We start from the raw sequence: 14,312 nt of genomic DNA on the forward strand, positions 1-14,312 counted from the left end.
GCCTGCAGACGTGCGGCACGGCTGTTCTCTTGAGCTCAGGCTTCCATAACATCCCTCCAAGTTTTTATTAATTCTCCATCCCCTACCCCGCCCCGAGTTTATCTTACCATTTGCCTCTATTTCCTGAAAGGCTATTTCTGTTGCTATTGTTGTTGTTGTTTTTAAGATTTTATTTATTCATTTGACAGAGAGAATGCATGAGCCGGGGGAGCAGCAGGCAGAGGGAGAAGCGGGTTTCCCACAGAGTAGGGAGCCCGATGCAGGACTTGACGCCAGGACCCTGGGATCATGACCTGAGCTGAAGGCAGACACTGAACTGGCTTAGCCATCCAGGTGACCCCTGAAAGACAATTTCTAAGAGAAAAATATTCCCTATTCTGTGAGACTTCCAGGGTGTGAATTAGAATTTTACCATAGAGTTTTGACTTTATGTCACCAGCGGCCTCAGCACATCTGCCAGTGTATGGGCCTGGACACTACTGCAGGTTGGAGAAAGGTACCCAACCTCACCCACTGGTTGTAGGACCCCATCCTTTGTCCCATATCAACTCAACCCCCAGGGCCACAGGGAAGAATTGTAAGATGACAGCTCATCTTCTCCCACAGGCACCATGTTATGGTTTCAGGTGAACTCATCACTGGACAGTGATGTCTGTTATTAGTCATTTCCTCCTGGCTTGGGGGGAGGCATGTGGAAGGCACCAGAAACCCCATGGCCAGCAGCCACTGACTCACAAGCTCTGAGAACTGACTGTTCATGGTGACTCGGCATTGACTCGTCCCTATGGTAGGCTCTGCAGGAGCCTGGCAGGGCCTCACCATCCTGTTCCTTTCCTGTCTGCTGAATGCAGTCCCCATCTTCATGTTAGGAAGCATCTTTTCAAAAATTAAATTAGAAGAGTAAGAGACAGAAATTAAGAGTCCTTTCCAAGAAGGAATTTAGCTAGGAGAACCAAATCCTGTGTAATATCCTGGTTTAAAAAGAACCAGCTATGAACTACAAATGCAGTTGATTTTGGCCCTGAGATCTGTAGGGAAAACCAGAAAAAGAAATAGTCATGAATCAGCAGCACCAGCAATATTTGCTTGTGAGCTCTTTTAGTCATGTACATGAATATATAATTCTGTCCCAGGGTTCTGTGGAGTTTACTTTGTGCCCCAAGGTGTGGAATTTGGAAAAATGCCAGCCCTGATGGTTCTTCTGCTTTGGGAAATAAAGCAAAGGAAACTCCCATGAGAATGCTGTCTCTTGGAGAACCGTTACTCACCTAAGCCCTGGGGTTCAGATGGAGGTTCAGAGCGAGTTTGCAGGGGCTCATGGGACATCGGAGCCCAGGAGCTGCTCAGTCAGTGCCAAGGTCCAGCGCCCAGGGAGAGGGCACTCGGAAGGGGGGTGCTTTGGACTTTGGGGAGTCGTTTACTCCTTCATCTTCTTTTTCTGGAGCACCTGTTTGTACCAGGCACTGTGCTAGGCATGGTGAAGCAAAAGCAAGGTTTCGGTTGTCATGGAAGCCTTCTTGTGGGGAGATATACACAGAAAAGCAAATGCATTAAGTTTATTTCAGAGTGGCAAGTGCTATGAAGACAGTGAAGCAGGGCGATTGGGGGTGACGTTAGACCGTGTTAGACCCAAGGCTCCAGCCATGGGAAGACCAGGGGAGCCCGATGTGGGCAGTGGCATCACCAACCCAAAGACTCTGGGTGGGGACAGCTGTGGCTCCTCCGATGCACATAGCAATGGCCAGTGTCCCTGGAACCTCGTCAATTTGTGGCTCCCTTCAGATTTATCCCTGGTGTGCTATTGCCCCAACTGCTACGTCCACTCAGAGGGCCATCTCCTGGAGGCTGTTTCGGAAGGAGCGTCTTGAAATGCTTTGGAGACAAGCAGAAATGGTTGAGGAGGGGACTACTGCTGCCCTCCTCCTCACTGCCACCATTGAGTCAGTGGGCTCATGCTCGCTGTGTCCCCCTAGGAAGTCTACTTCTCTTCATGTCCACCACCTTCTCCTGGTTCAGACCACCAGCCTCTCTCCCCAGGTCTCCTGGAAAAGCCTCTGAAACCAGTTCCTCATGCATGGTCTTGCCCATTCCCAGTCCACTCTCCACACTGTGGTCAGAATGATCTTTTAAAACCTCAGATCTAGGGACACCTGGCTGGCTTATTCAGGGGAGCATGTGACTCTTGACCTCAGGGTCATGAGCTCAGCATGAGTTCATACCCACATTGGGTATGGAGATTACTTGAAAATAAAAGCTTTAAAATTAAACCAAACTAAACCTCAGATCTAATCTTGTCCCATACACCTCCTCCATACTTTTCTATAACTCCCCATTGTTGTCAGGATTGGGACCCAAATCCCCACAAGGACATGCAAGGTGCTGTCTCTACAGAACCCTAATTTCTCCACCAGCCTTGTTTCCAGCCATTCGTGGCTCCATTTTGTGCTCTGGCTGCATAGGCTTTCTTCCAGTTCCTCTAATATGCTGTACCAGTTTTGGCCTCGGGATCTTTGCACAAGCCTCAAGGCCTCTTAATCTCTTCTCCTTCCATGCACCCTGGCCTCAGCCACTTCTACAGGTCTCAGCCCATCTGTTACTTCAGCAGGGACGTCTTCCTTGTTGACCTGTGATACTACATAGGGTCTTTGGTTCCATGTCCCCAGTAACACTTCATATTCATCATCCTAGCTCTCAACACATTTCTATTGATCCGTGATCCCTCTTCCCTGCACTAGGCCATACACTCCAGGAGGGCGGGAACCAATTCGGTCTCGTCCATGACTGTGTCCTCAGCACTTCGAAAGTGTCTGGAGCACAGTAGACACTTGATATGTATTTGTTGAAGCAATGAAGGAGTGCGTGCTCACAAAGACCTTGACTCTTAAATGTTCCACTTGAATGTGCTACTTGCTTTCAACAAAATGAACAGGAGACCGTCTGTATTTTCTGTTCCATTTCTCTACCCTATAGAGATGGTGATTGATATCTGGAGTTCAGGAATAAGCACAGTGAGCAGGAATTCTGGCAGATGAACAACCTGCTTAGGAAGCCTGTTCTTGCCTTCGACTATCAGAACAGTGTTATTTTCTTTGGCCCGAAGGAGTCTAAGACTGTGTGTACTCAGGGAAACGGTGTAGACCCGCAGTGTGGAGCCGGGGCCAGGGGTGAGACTCGAATAATAATCAAGTGGAAGAGGGTTGTGTGAAGCCTGGTGGGGGACATTGCCTTTCTCAGCGGCTGAGGAATTGGAACATTCCCCCTTGTGTCAATGTGGAAGTGAATGAATTAAGTTCCGTTTTATGCCGTGCCTGGAAAAATACCAATGCCGCGCTCGCATAGTTTCTGCAAGCAAACCCCAAATGCCACTCAGTCTCAGACCTGGGAGAGACTGTTAGAGGGAAAAAGAGTCAACATTCACAGACTATGGGAAATACCACTGAAGTGGAAAAAGATTAGAGCCGTGGATTTTTACTCTTTTTGGGTTGTGGACCCCTTTGAAAATCTGACAGAAGCAATGGACCCTTGCTCCCTTTCATGCCCCTTGACCCTCTGCAAAATATATATCTGTATAACCTCCTCTCATCCATGGAGACCCCTGGAGGGCCATAGCCTCAGGTTAAAAATTCCAGTTAGTGGGTCTGGTTGGAAATTGAGCAGAAATAAGCTAGTGAGAGATGACGTGGAAGCCCGAGGTGGACAAGGTTTGGTTTAAAGAATGAAATAAAAACACCCTGTAAGGAGGGGTTTGTATTCCTGAAGTTCTTTGTTTTTTAGAACAAGTTGGTTGGCACAGGAAGATCAAATGCACCAGAGTGCAATCAGACTAGCCTCCGGGGCTGAGGGGAAGCCACTCTGAGTATTTCCGCAACTCAGCCGGCCACGGTGATCCATCCACTAAAATCCACTAGGAGGCCAGGAGTTGAGTCTGTCGTGTTCACTACTGGTCCCCGCTGTCTAGCTCAGTGCTGGGCACATAGTAGGTGCTCAATAAACACTTGTTGAATGGCTGACTCGATGAGTCTATCCTGGGTTGCCTCTCTTCACTCTGTCTTCCTCTCCTTCATTTTGTTCTGGATTTATCAGATCTTAGTTTTTATTTCTTTGTTCAAGAGATATTAATTGAGGTTGGTGAGAGCATGGCATGGGTTAGCTGAATCCAAAGTTGATGTAAATTCTAAAATTATACAAAAACCTTGGGTGGAAAAAAAAAAGCAATATCTGTTTTAGCCTGCTGGTGGGCATTAATTGTCCCTGGGCAAGGAATGACCTGAGACTGAAGATCTCCTGCTCTGGGATTCATTCCCTCTAGCTTGAAGTCTCAGTTCTGCTGCTTGGGAGTGACGAGAGCCTCAGTTTCCTCAGCTGTGAAATGGGATGTGAGGATGACATAAGGTTATGCAGTTAGGACACCTAGCACAATTCTTGACACACACCTACATGTTGCTTTAATAAATGTCAGACATTTTTGTTCTTACCTGACTCCTCTGCTGTACAATTCGGTGGTTCTCTTAGGGTCCTCTTCCCTTTCTGAGCCGCCAGTTCTGAACCCCAGAAACTTTTGCTAACTATACGGTACATCACGTGCAGCCTCTAAAAAGTCCCAGAAATATTCAATCATGGCTATATTTAAGGATTGGGGACATTACTAGTTTTCTCCCTTCCTATTTTTCCATATTTTTAATTTCAATTAATAAGCATGTATGACTTCATAATTTAAAAATGACTGGATAAGAAAAAATATTGTAGTAAACATGTGTCTATTCCACGTGGCTAAATTGAGAGGTAGGAAACAAAAACGTTTTATTGGGTCTGGTCTGTAGCATCAATTCCGGGAGACCAGGAGGACTCAGTTTGTCCATTACATCGCCCAAATCAAAATGCCCACAGACAGGTGCCATGAAAGGAAGGCTGCATCCCTGAGCGGGCATGGATGTCTGTTCTGTTTGGTAGATGTGGGCTTAGGAACGGGGACTCCTGGCTTCATCTCCCAGCTCTCCCGCTGCCCAGCTCCATGTGCAACTTTGGGAAAATTTCAGCCCCAGTTTTCTGATCAGTGAAGCGGGAGAGACAATAGGAGGGACATCTCCTCACAGACTGCTGTGGGAACGAACATCGAATACTTCGCACATCTGAGGAAGTCTTCCAAGCATTCTTGTTTTCTGTCCATTTCTCCAGCAGCACCAGTGACGTCATCATCCTTTACATTGTACGTGTGTGTGCTTTGCACATGCGTGTGCGTGTAGGTGTATATATAAATGTTTGCATTTTGATGTCGACTCATCATCTTGGCCCCATCACAGCCAGACCAGAGCTCTTGATTTCTCAAACCCAGCCCACCAGCCGTGCCTCCCTTAGTCTTCTGAACGTCAGGAAATGGCGCCAACGCTCACCCAGTTGTTCTGCCTCAAAACCTAAGCGTCATCCTTGGCTCCTCTCCCTCCCTCACACCCCCTATCCAATGTGACAAGTCTGCTGATGTGTCTCAAAATCAGCCCCTTCTTTCGACAGCCACTGCCCCCACCCCAGGCAAAGCCACCATCCTCTCACTACCATGTGGGATGACCCTATGGCCACGCCCCACGGCAGAGCCAGAGTGAGCCTGACACACATACCTTGGGCTGTGACACGTCCTTGCTCAGAAGGGCCCCTGCCAACCGTGGCTTCCTGTGATGTTGGGGATAAAACCCAGATGGCCCCCTGTCCTTCAGGTCTCTGCACTGGGGAACAAGCAGACCTCTCTGTCAAGGGCCAGGTAGTACATATTTCAGGTTACGCTGTCACATGGCCATTCTCTTCTCCTCCTTCTTTGTCTTCACCATTTTCTTCATTTCTCTCTCCATCTTTGCTTCTTTCTTCTTCCAACCCTTTCAACATGTCATCCCTGTTCTTAGCTTGCAGCCCAATGGGAGCACACCAAGGGCTGTCGTTTGCAGACTCCTGCCTGATGTGTGCTGGCCACGACTCTTCTCTCCAGCTCATCTGCTCTCGCCGTCTGTCCTGCTCTCTCTGCTCTGGCCTTCGTGGTGTTCCTGCTGTCCTTGAGCAGCACCCGGACCGGATTCTGCTCAGGGCCCTTGTTCTTCTGTCCCTCTGCCCCTGACGCTGTCCCCTCAGGTCTGCTATGGGGCTCACTTGCTTCATTTGTGTCTCTGTTGGCAGATGCCTCTGGAGAAGTCTCTCTGAGCTGCCATTCTATGGTATTCGCCCCCCATCCCACACCCCCAGGGTCTGACTCTCACCCAGTTGTGTCTTCCGGTACTTACTGTACGTTTACTTGCCTATCAGTCTTGCTGCCCTTGTGTGTCATCTTCCGTCTGTTCAACACTCTGTCTCCCCGACACCCAGAAAAGAATGGGGCACTTGGAGGTCATTGAAAAATATCTGTTGCATACATTAATAAGTGTAAGAACAATTCTGCCCTATAGCTAGTTTTCAACCCCTGTAATACCACTCATCCGCAACAAGGCGGCTCTCTTGATGAATTTTCGGCCCTGTTGGCTGGGTCTGATAACGGCACCGAGCTGCGCTCTGAGTGACGGTGAGGACTGGGAGACCTCACTTCCATGCGCTGTCGGGGTCTGCGGGATGAATCCAAGTGTGAACAAGGTTGTAGGGAGGACCAGGGGGAGGAAGGAGAGCAAAGCCAGGCTTTGAAGTGAGGGGAACTGTCCAGCTCTCAGGAAACTGATGTCATTGGATCATCCCTGGATCACAAGTACTCAGAGGAGCCCATGCCTGATATCTCTTGAGGAGGGAGAGAAGCATTACTTGGAACCAGAGGAAGAGGGTTGAGATAAATTGTCCTTCCCAGGAACACACAGCCAAGACAGCCTGCAAACCACTTAGTGCAGACATTGAAAGGATGGTGCTTATCGGGCCCAGATGGGACATGGTGGAAAAAAATCTGGTGTTTCTGGAGCCACTGAATAGAACACGGCGATTCCCAGCCCCAGGCACAGATCTCCCAGAATCTCCTTCTAAGGACTTTGGGATTGGCAAGCTAGAGGAGTGCATCTGGAGCAGTCAGGTTTACCCTCCTCCCACCCCACATTCCCAACCTGCCTTGCTCTTGTTCAGAAGCCTTAGGAGAAGGGGGATTGGATCAGCATCACTGCAAAAGGGAGTGTAGGCCCCTTCCTGGGGGCACTGCAGGAGGTTACTCTGGAGGTGTGCTCCAGGGGACATCCTGTGGATGTTTCTAGGAGGACCTGATACCATGCACCTTGAAAGTCTGGTTCAGGGTCAGACAATGAGCCTTGGATTGGCCAGTGAGCCTGGCTGTACCCTCACACACCAGGCAGGGACTGGATGAGTCCTGGCCCAGGAGCCAGGTCCATGGGTGAAGAGAGAGAGGAATCTCTTCCTTGTGTGCCCCTTAGGATAAAAACTGGGAGGTGAGGGAGTGGGGAGCCTGTGTACTGTCCAGATTGGGGGTTTCATGTCCATGATCACAAGTCTAGTCCTTGATTTTTAGAAAATAAGACAGCCATATGATATGAGAAGAAATTCAATGATAGTATAAATCAGACTGTCCATCCTAGCCAGGGCTTAGGAGCCCAAGGCAGGAGGTTAATGGTCTGGGATCTGTGGATGGGTCTGCTGTGTGACCTTGCCCTAGTCACTTGACCTTTCTGGGCTTCAGTATTTTCACATACAGCATGGTCATGGTATATCTTGATGATGCCATCTCATGAGTTATTGGAATCAAACAAGAAAACAAAGTCTTTGTAAAGTTAAAAAAGCTCTAGTCCTGTATAACTTGATCCCTAACCAAGTTGCATAAAGCAGTAGACCAATAGGAGCAATAAACATCCAGTGAGCTTGGACCGGGTGTACGCCACTGTGCCCCGTGTTCATGCGTGTTTCACGTGGGCCTCACTGGGGAGACACTGGCACCGTTATCACTTCCGTGAACTAACAGATGAGGTCATAGGACACAGAGAAGTTAAATAACTTGCCCCAGGTCACACGGAGAGGCAGGGTGGGCCGGACTCTGAATTCTAGCAGATTGTCTCCAGGGGGATGCACTGGGAGCTTGCCCTGGGACCTTGAGGGCCTGTAGCCCAGATCTCCAAGCTCCCAGCCCAGCCTCCAACCCCCCGCCCCACCCTTGGCTTCCTCGGGGAAGATAACCACAAGTCTGTCCAGTGAAAACAGACCCATCACTATCTCTTCCCTGCAGAGGCGTCAACCCCTGCCAACTGCGGAGAGACGGCGGGGTCTCGACACAGCCTGATGTTTACCCCCTCCAGGAGCCAAGGGTTCCAATGGGGATGCTGGAGCCCTGCCAGGCCTGGGTAGGAGGGGGAGAAGCCAGGGAGCATGGGCTACTCTGGGTTCTGCAGAGTGGGCACGTATGGGGGAAATTCCCAGTCCATGATGGGCCTCCCTCACTGCACAGTGAGTGGGTCTTGAAAAAACATAGCCTCCTGTCCCTGCTTTCTCAAGGAACTCTCTGAAGGCTGGTGCTTTCCATGCCCTCCTCAGGAAGAAGAGCAGGAAGGGCAGTCAGCACCCCCTCCCCCGGGTCCCTCCTTGAGGACTGGGTGGCCAGGCCCGAAGCCCGGGGCCAGCGGCTCTGCTTGCCTAATGTGATTCCATTCAGTGGAGTCTGCGGAGTTGGGCCAACGGAGAGGGGCAGGCGAGGGCTGCTGGGCTTCCTCTCTGAGAATCCCTCAGGAGCCTTTTCAAATGGCCTGGGGCAGTGAAAGAACGTGAAAACAGGTACAAGAGGAATTATTAAAAGAGCTAAGGCCTTTGTCCTGGGCAGGAAGCATGGGCACTGTCAAATATCTAAAGGTCTGCCCGGAGTCAGGCTAGTTCAGGGTGGCCTCGGTGGGGTGCAGGGAGGAATGATGGGGAAGAGTGCAAGGAACCATGCAGACATCTCCAAAGAAGGAGAAAGAACTCCCTTGGGGGCAGTGAGCTCTCCATCACGGCAGGGGTTCAGGCAGAGAGAGGAGACCCTCTTGGCAGGGACCTTGCCAAGTGGGGGTGTGCGCCTGGGGAGGGAGACAACTCGGGGATCATGAAGGCCTGCCCAGCCCTCTGGGAGCCTGTGGCCCGATGAAGAGAGGGGAGGAAATGGATGGAAATGGCCTGTCATCTTCTATGCAGGCGTACTTTGTGCTGGCCTTTCCCACCTTCACCCTGGACCTCAGTTGTCCCTCCTGTTCTGTCTTGGCCCTAGTTCCCTGTGACGCCAGGCCTCGCTATTACTTTTTCTTCCTATAATAACCACCGGCCCTGCACCCTGCCCTTCTGTGCCCTGCTCATTGCTGGGTGACCCTACTGGTTAATGGGCCAGGTGACTCATTCTGGGGCTTTCTCAAGTGACATGATGCCACTGCCTGGGTGCAAAGTTCCTTCCCCTGGAACAGTGGTTTCAAGTGTAAACGGGCATCAGAATGAGTTACAGGCCTTATAAAACAACAATGGCAAAGCAGACTGCTGGGTCCTACCAGAGTTACTCTTTCAGTAGGCCTGTAGTTCCAAAAATTTGTACTTGTAATACATTCCCAGGTATTGCTGATGCTGTAGGACCAGGGACTGCACTTGGAAAACCACTGTTCTACGAGACCTATAATGCCGAGGACCATGGGTCCAAGGCTCTGGGTTCAGACAAACCCATGATGGAATTCCACCATTTATGAGCTGTGTGACCATCGTAATTTACCCAACATCTCTGTACTTCTGTTACCTCTTCTGGATACTGGTGATGGTACCACTTTTAGAGAGTCATTGGGAGGATTGAAGATGCTGATTTATATAAACAGCTTAGTGTCTGGGATATGCTAAGTATGCAAAAGCTCCATAAATGTTAGCAGTTCTCATGATCAGAAGAAGATGACGGCTATTTCAGACACTCCACTCCTCCCTCTGTAGGACAGTGGTGTCGGAGCAAAGGCACACATCCTCCTCCCATCGTGCCCCTGTGTAGGGCCAATCCCATTGTCATTCCTTACCATCTGTTCCATGCTGGAAGGATGGGGATTCATTATCAGTATGGCCATCCTTCAAACCTTGGGTTTGTGTCAGGGGCCAGCCACACATTCTGAATGACTGGCTTTCAGCGTGAATCTGCAGGATCCGGCCTGATAGAAACCAGATTGTGTGTAGGACACAGGGGTGGGGTCATCTGAGTTCTCCTGTCATGTTTCTGTTGGAGTCCCAAGGCCCCCATTGTCTCATCATCACTCAGATCCTGTGGTCTTTGGCCTGACTGTTATAAGGATAGAAGTGCAGGCTTACGTCTCTGGCTGCAGGGTCTCAGAATTAAAGGAGCAAATCTAGGAGTGGCGTCAGAGGGACTCAGGCTGCTTTGAATGTTTGAAGAGGGAGACCCGCTGGGAAATACATCCCGGGTTCCACCCTGTGGGACACCAATCCCGAAGTGGGTTCCTTGCAGGAGTAGCTTGAGAAGTGCTCTACCCAAAGGGCCCTGCAGTGAAATAAATTTGTGAGTTGCTCCATTTACAATTGCCTGCTTAGAGCTCCAGGGTGCTCACTAGCATATGTAAGCTTCCCAAAAGTCCTACAGTGGAGAGGCATAGGTAAGGCTGTTGAACATACTCTAGTCTGTTCCCATCTATTTTGGGAAACTAGTTCTAGGAATTTATGGTTTTTCAAGGGCCTTCATAAGCAGTATCTCACCTGATTTTTTAAATAATCCTTAGAAGTAAATATGTTCATACCCATTTTACTAAGAGGAGGCTGAGATGCAGAGAGATTTACAACTCACTGCAGGTCGCAGGGGTATTTAAAATGCTATCTACAGTTGCATGATCTGAGAAACAATTCGTGCATTTGATAGAAGTTTGTTTGTAGTGGCAGCAATCATTAAAATGGAACACAACCAAAAAACAAGCAAAAATGGGAAAGAAAGACCCCACTAACTGGGCATGACACTTATGATTTGTAAAAACCCTTTCAGTGAAGTATATTTATTTTACTTTTGACCTTGGACTCCCCTTACGGTTACGATATTACTACACAGAGACAGGACAACACAGGTGAAGAATGTCGATTCTGCAGCCACTGCTTCAATCCAGGCAGTGTCACTTACTGGTCTTACTGGTCACAAGCTCTGTGACCTTGAGCAAGTTATTTAACTTTTCTGTGCCTGGTTTCCCCTCCGTGAAATGTAATTTTTACACCTGTAGCACAAGGTTACTATGATGATTCAATGAGATGTTACATGCAGACCTCTCAGAATGGCCCACAGCCCAGAAGACACACTTCGGAAAGTGTTAGCTATTTGCTGCTGCTATTACTTTTGTTAATAATAAGAATACTATGTAAAGTCCACGTGTCTTGAGGACCCGCAGAGAGGGTGTTTAGATCGGAGCCCGTAGGTCTAAGACTTAACCTGGCCTGCTCACTGAGCAGCTGTGCAACTTTGGACGGCTCACTTAACCTCTCTGTGCCTCGGCGTACTCTTCGGAAAATGGGATCACGCCCGCCATCTAGCTTAGTTCACAGAGTGGTTCTAAGAAAAACCACCTGGGTAACCGATGTGGAAGTGCTTTGACAAACATAAAACTAGGTCATCACGAGTTCTCCGTGTCCACATGTGACTGGAGCATGCGCAGGGAGGACGGGTGCCAGCTGGGAAGAACGGCTCTGCTGGTTGTGTACTAGGACCTGAGAAATGCTCAGAAGTGCCGAGGCCGTTTCATCAACCACAACAGTTTCGTGGGCCTGCACAGTCATTAGCGGTGCCGAGAGAGTTTTCCTTTGCTAAACAATGGCACCCTCATTCTGGGATTTCCCAGGTTGTCCTTGTTGACTTTGGAATAGAGGGTGATTGTGTCCGCACTGTGTCGGCCGGTGCATCTCAGACATCTGTTTCCTCCTGTTTACCCTCATTCATGTGTACCAGACCCACAATGCCAGCCCCGAGCCTCACCCTCCTGACATTCATCACAGGTACCCTCTCCTGGGCGGGGTGGGAAGAAGGAGGCCCTCAGGGGTGTGTGTGTGTGTGTGTGTGTGTGTGGCAATCTCCTGTGAAATCAGGCTGCCTGACAAAAGTGGAATCAATTTACCTGCTGCTTTTGTTCCAAGGGAAAAGCCTCCAGAGCCCCCATTGGGGAATAATATTTAACCCACTTTGAGGACATTTATGTTCCTTTCATCTCTCAATCATGAAAAGCAGTGGCATTTCCTACGGCACCAGTTTATTAGGGAGGAGCTGAGTTCCTCAACAGTGCCCAGGAAGTGTAGACCACAGCCCCTTGGGAAAGACGCTGCCTCTTAAATTGCTAACCTTAATCCCTGGTGACCAGAACTGGCCCAGAATGAAAGGGCTGATCCCATGGGGAAAATAAAATAAACAAAACCACACCACCCTCTCCCCCCACCAAACCACAACCACCAAAAACAAAACTAACGCAACCCAGTGAGAGTTCGCGGACGGCTCCAATCCAGACCCGGTCTCTGAATCATTTGGTCGCAAAGCCAGAACAGAAGACATAAATTAGAAACCACTGAACTTCCTTAAGTGCTTTGACAATAGCTATCCATATTTCTGTGCCCATAGTTCTGTGGCAGAATTTTTTAAGACTTTTTTTATTTTTTATTTTTTTAAATTTTTACTTTGAACAGTTTTATTTCCCCTCACATGAACCCCTAGCCCAACTGCGGGGGCCGGATAGGCCTAAATGGGTCTTTAAGCTACCTCCGAAAATGTCTGCAGTCCCCACGCCCTGACACCTCACTAGGGTCAGAGCAGGAGATGCAGCCCCTCAGAGGACAGGAGGAAGAGGGAGGAGAGAGGGCTGGCAACATGGAGGCCCTTCAAAGGGGGGGGTCAGAGGTCACCCAAAGATTGCACAATTTCCACCCTTATCTGCTTCACTGAAGTAGTGAGAGGGGAGGGGGCTGGAGGAGGAGCCCCTGGGCCTGAGATGTTGAATAGAGCAAATAAATACCAGGGGTACCTGGCAACCCCGGGATCTGAGGGGGAAGCAGACCTGCTCTTCCAAACTGTGTCCTAGGCTGCCTGGGACCATTCTGGCTGCTTTGTGTGTCAAGAGCCTCTTTCCCCAGAGCTTTACAGTTGGTCTTGATTATTCATTCATTCTTCCTGAAATTTAGTGTTTGCCCTAAGCTCCTTCCATGTTTGGCAGTGTTTGGGAGGCTGAAGGGAAAAATAACACATAATCCTCACTCTCCAAAAGCTCTTCTAGTAGGATTTAAAAGGAAATGTCCAGGGGTGCCTGAGTGGCTCAGTGGGTTAAGCCTCTGCCTTCAGCTCAGGTCACGATCTCAGGGTCCTGGGATCCAGCCCCGCATCAGGCTCTCTGCTCCGCGGGGAGCCTGCTTACTCCTCTCTCTCTGCCTGCCTCTCTGCCTACTTGTGATCTCTGTCTGTCAAATAAATAAATAAAATCTTTATTAAAAAAAAAAAGGTAATGTCCAGTATCTAGATCCCCAGCAAGGAGGCGAATCTTTAGTCTGGCAAGGTCACCATGGGTTTCGGAGAGCCCGCCCGAGATGCTATGGTGCCCTGTTTCCAGCCTCCAACTCAGTTGAGTTTCTTTTCAGTGCATTCCACACAGGGCAGCAGAAGTGTTCTATAGAAGGGCCCCGGATTTTCCTGGACAATTATGGGGGCAGGGGGGCTGGATGAACGTTAAGCCCCCTATAGTCCTGACCTTCTGAATATATTCATTCCATCTGATAATACCAACAATAAGCCCAGCACTGTTCTGAGTGTACAAAGATGAATAAGACGGAGTACCCGTTCCTAAGCAACTTACAATCCAGTGGTAATAATACTCCTATCAACACAAACACAACAGCCAGTGAGTGTACCGAACCCCAACTGTGGAAGGAGATGGAGGATTCCAAAGGCTGGCAAGAAGGCAGAAACAAAGAGCTGGGGACCCCAGAGGAGAGGAGAATGCATTCTCAAAGGGGAGGGTTTGAAGACAAGTTCACCAACTAAGTTACTTTTGCTCTGGATCCTGACGGACCTACATGATATCATTTGGCAGAGAAAGGAAAGAAAAGCATTTCCATGCTTTTTTCCATGCACACCAAGCAAAGGTGTGCAAGGCAGAGAGAGCAGCCCACGGGGACACAGGGAAGAGCCATGGGAGACACTGCCCCACTCAGACCCTGACGCCCCCAACACTGAAAGGAAGAAAGTGAATTGTGGGAGGAGCCAGAAAGCGACAAATTAAACCCTGTTCAGGGAAAACGCTACAGGCGAGATGCCTGTACATAATTCTTTATCTCACAAAAAAAGAAAAGGCGTGGGGGAGGGAGAGAAATCCTTTGCTAGCCCAGCCCAGCCCACCCCCTTC

At 49.4% G+C, this 14,312-nt stretch overlaps 1 protein-coding gene and 1 non-coding gene across 4 annotated transcripts in view; both read left to right on the plus strand.

Annotated features, from left to right (window-relative positions):
• Window positions 1–14,312, plus strand: part of NAV2 (neuron navigator 2) — a 382,063-nt gene that overhangs the window by 45,713 nt on the left and 322,038 nt on the right. The gene's annotated exons all lie outside the window — the stretch shown is intronic.
• On the plus strand, window positions 4,124–4,195 carry LOC116881466. The gene has a single exon (XR_004385417.1). It is a non-coding gene; the product is annotated as a small nucleolar RNA SNORD45 (small nucleolar RNA).

Source organism: Lontra canadensis, unplaced genomic scaffold (genome assembly GCF_010015895.1).
Source record: "Lontra canadensis isolate GAN:19392208 unplaced genomic scaffold, GSC_riverotter_1.0 scaffold74, whole genome shotgun sequence".
Taxonomy (NCBI): Eukaryota; Metazoa; Chordata; class Mammalia; order Carnivora; family Mustelidae; genus Lontra; species Lontra canadensis.